This window comes from Dicentrarchus labrax, unplaced genomic scaffold, assembly GCF_905237075.1.
Source record: "Dicentrarchus labrax unplaced genomic scaffold, dlabrax2021, whole genome shotgun sequence".
In the NCBI taxonomy this organism is placed as follows: domain Eukaryota; kingdom Metazoa; phylum Chordata; class Actinopteri; family Moronidae; genus Dicentrarchus; species Dicentrarchus labrax.
Window position 1 is genome coordinate 11,232,640 of NW_026136701.1, and position 4,124 is coordinate 11,236,763.

Sequence of the window (4,124 nt, forward strand, 5' to 3'; positions counted from 1 at the left end):
GAGTGGGCTGTCACCATGAGCGTCTGTGTGGCATCGGGTTTTTTTGTCGTCTAAATTGGGCTGAGTTTGCACCGCAAACTTGTCGAATCAGCAAACATCTGTCTCCCACTACACTACCACACACACGTATATATATATATACACACACACATACACACACGCACCAGGGAGTTGATTGGAGAAACCTTTTGATACATAAAGGAAGAGAAGATATCTGGATTCTGGCAAAAAATGTCAATGTTTTCCCAGCCTAATGAGAGTTGCCTGCACACACACAACAAGTGAACACACACAACCACACACCACCCCCCGCCTCACTCCCAATACATCCAAATCACACACAGCAAACAAAATGCTGATGGTGGTTAATGAGGCAGATGCCTCTGAGTAAGAGATAGAAAGAGGAAGAGAGTCTGCTTGGCTCAGGGCAATGAAACAGGCAGCTTCTGTCAAATAATGAGACACTGACAACACATTTAGCAGGTAGCCTTTTGTGATGATGCATCACACGCTGAGCTCTACTTGAAAAGTGATAGAATGGCATCTGTTCTTGTAGGAAATAACTGCATGCAGACGGTGGATAAAGTCAATACTCACCAGAGCAGCCTGGCACTATGGATGATGCTGGGGGTCCACTACTTTGGTCCAGACTGAAATATCTCAGCATCTATTGGATGGATTGACATGGAATTCTATACTAACATTTATAATCCCCAGAGGATGAATCCTATGAACTCTGGTGATCCCCTGATTTTTCCTCTAGCACCATCATCAGGTCAAAAAATTTAATTATCCATTACTTTGGTTTATGAACATATAGAACTGACATTCCCATCAGCCTCAGCTGTTCTGTGTGTTGTAAATAGCAAATGTTAGCGTGCTAAGACACTAAACTAAGATGACTAAGTGAATGTAGTAAACTGCCTTTGGTATGTAGCTCAATGCACCGCTTTGCCTATAAGTACAGCCTCACAGAGCTGCTAACATGGCTGCACACTCTTGAAAAGCTTTTTCCATTTGCATTCACTGCAGATCACGGCCTGTTGGTGTTCGAAATTGTGATAAAAGGGATCGATCATAGGGATAAAAAGGACACCGTTTAGGGCTGAATCCACATTGACCGATGGTAGAGTGAGCAGTAGTAATTTTAACCCTAAAAGACACTCTTGTTATATTGAGGAGGGCAGATCAAATTGAATCTTTCTGTCTCCGTATCTCAGTGGGAGGGAGATTGTGGGTTTTTGTCCCCAGATTAGGGCGGGTATAGAGCCGGCTAATCCTGCCTGCTCTTCCATGTGGGAGTGGCAGTGGGGTGTCTTTGCTGCGCGACCAGCCGTAATGTAATGGGTGTGAGATTGGGCTTTGTACGCGGGCACGCTCACTCACACACAGCCGGAGACACACTACACAAAGTCTAGATTTGTTTCAGGATTAAAGGCATCACCTCAATGACTGACATAATGCCACAGGCATTCCCACGGTAACCCTGATGAGGTTGTCTGTGTGTATGTGTGAGGCTGTGTGTGTGTAGCTGTATTTCTAGATGCTGCTGATGAGAAATACATTGAGAAAAGAAGCAGAAAGCGCGCGCGCACACACACACACACACACACACACACACACACACACACACACACACACACACACACATACACTACTCAGTCCCACTAGAGAAGCAGCTGCCCAAGTTGGCAGGCCATGTCTCTCTCATTATGCTGGCCAGTCACTCGTGTCCTGGATCTCTCTCCCCTGCTGCTACTGCTGCTGCTGGACAGGTACCATCTGACACACATTAGCCTGCTATTAATGACTTCTGCTGCAGCCATTATCACACACTTAGGGAGAAACATCCCCAGGGTGCCATTTTTGCAGTGACATGCATAATCTATCCAAAACCCTCCAATTTCTCCAAAGTTTTGCAAGCAAAGCAATGTTTTTTTTTGTTTTTTTGTGTAAAAACTAGACGTGGTTTAATTTTGAAAGCTCTTCAGGGTCACTCTTTCTGTTTGTCATTTGCGTCTGACCTCAAGTTAAGTCCAGGATGTCTCCGAGTTGCTCTCAGAGGTGACTCTTAAGGAATGTGGGGTGTGTCTACAGCGGACCTCCCACATTAGATCCATTGTTTACCCATGATCCCAATGGGAATACCACAGTGATTAACATTAATCTCACAAGTCTGTGCACAAACAACACAAATACGTCTCGGGATCTCCAGCATTAACAGCAGGTGTTCCAGGCCTTTCCTCTCTTCCTCACAATCTAGTTTAGTGTCTGTCCAGGTTTAGGGTTGAGTCGGTCCATAGAAGTATATTTTCAACGGTCAGTTGAAAATCAGTCTGGTTGTGGTCACAGCGTCAGAAGGCACAGGGTCCTGGTCTTTTATGTGATAACCAAAATGAGTTGGGGAGAAACTTAAGAAGACATTAAGAAGGTTGTTATTTTATTTAACAGGTTGTTCTAGTTAGTAACTCACATACACTATGCAGATAAGAATAACAATCTGGTCTTCCATAGCCATGTAAACAAGAGGAAATTTAAGAATATAATAATTGAAATGAGATATTTTCTTCACTAAAGACTTGCCCTTCAAATTTAAGTGAAAATGTCATATTTGCACTGCTGTATTGGTCTGAAACATTCAGATCTCTGTGCCAGAAAGTGTGTGCGGCCAAGGTGTCCTTGATGAACACACTGAATCCCAAACCTCTAATTAATTGCAGAAAATTTTAGTTTCTGCTAAATGCCATGGTGTGGAGTGCAATGAGCATACCTAGTATACTGAAATGAAGCTCTCAACAGGAATGAAGTGCAACACAAGTGACTTGAATAAAGGTATCTATTGTGGTATTAATTTTTTCTTGTTTTTGTAAAGCTGTAAACAGAACATGTACATTTCCCTAATAAAATTGATAGATATAAAGAGAAGAGATATAAAGATTTGGAGGTGTGTTTATGTCTTTCTGATGAATGTCACCCTCCTGTTAGCTCTTTTTGGGTGTCCATTAACTCAATAGGTTTTTCCTGTTTGTTCCTGAGCAGGTAGCGTACAGTGGGTATATCACAGCTTTTATGCCAGAAGAAGCAGCTGCATGGTGGGAAATTAATGGAAGATTAATGAGAAATCAAAGAGAATGGTAAAAGTGAACCAAAACAGTAAAATTGTGGGTTTTAAAACCAAAATAATACCCAGACCTTTATATCTTGTTGATACTTCTGGGATTCTGGTGTCTTGTTCAAATTGCACGTGACTTACAGTAGAGTGGAGCTGTTAACACCACTTCTGTATAAATTGATTTTACACCCTGTGCTCAGTGGTTACATTCAGCTAACTGAATGTCATATGTTAGTGAGCCAGAGATAAGCTAAACCACAGTCCTGGAGAAACCACAGTCCTCGAGTATCTGCTCAACCTGTCAAACCTGCTGCGACACATACACTCCATAGATAACCATAATAAGACAATAATAAGCACTGATAAGTCAATGAAGGTTGGTAGTGAAGAAGTAAACCTCTAAAACTCCTATGAGAGGAGAGCGGACATATGCATGTGCAAGTACCACCGAGAGGTAATCATCGGCCCCACAGCTTCAGTAATATTAGTTCAAGATGAGGAAATGATTCTTATATTGTGAATAAGCAGAGCAGAGTGGTAATGGGTCATAGTCAGAGAATATCACTGACTCAGAGACATTGTACCACACAGACAGAAATACCCTTACTGATGTTTGGACTGAAACTCAATCCGCTCTCACTGTGTATGCATGCATGTGCTTCTGTGTGTTTAGCACATTCATCCATGTCATCCAATTTCAATATTTAGGCGAACCTCCACAGCTCTGCAAGCCTCCAGGTTTGATAGACCTCTACAAAATCACCAGGCTGCATTTATTTTCCCATTCCACCATAAAGAACGTCAGGTTAGTGAAAGCCCCCAAGAGCGCGCGCGTGAGAGAGAGAGACGGATTGAAAAGAGATGGGTTGAGGGAAAAGACGGCAGCACACTGGCAGGGAAAGTTTTGTCCTTCATCAGCCCTCCATCCCTCCATCCCTCCATCTCATTAAGGATGGATAGATGATCAATAGGAGAGAAGCAGTAGAGGGGGATTAGGATTAGAAATCGATGG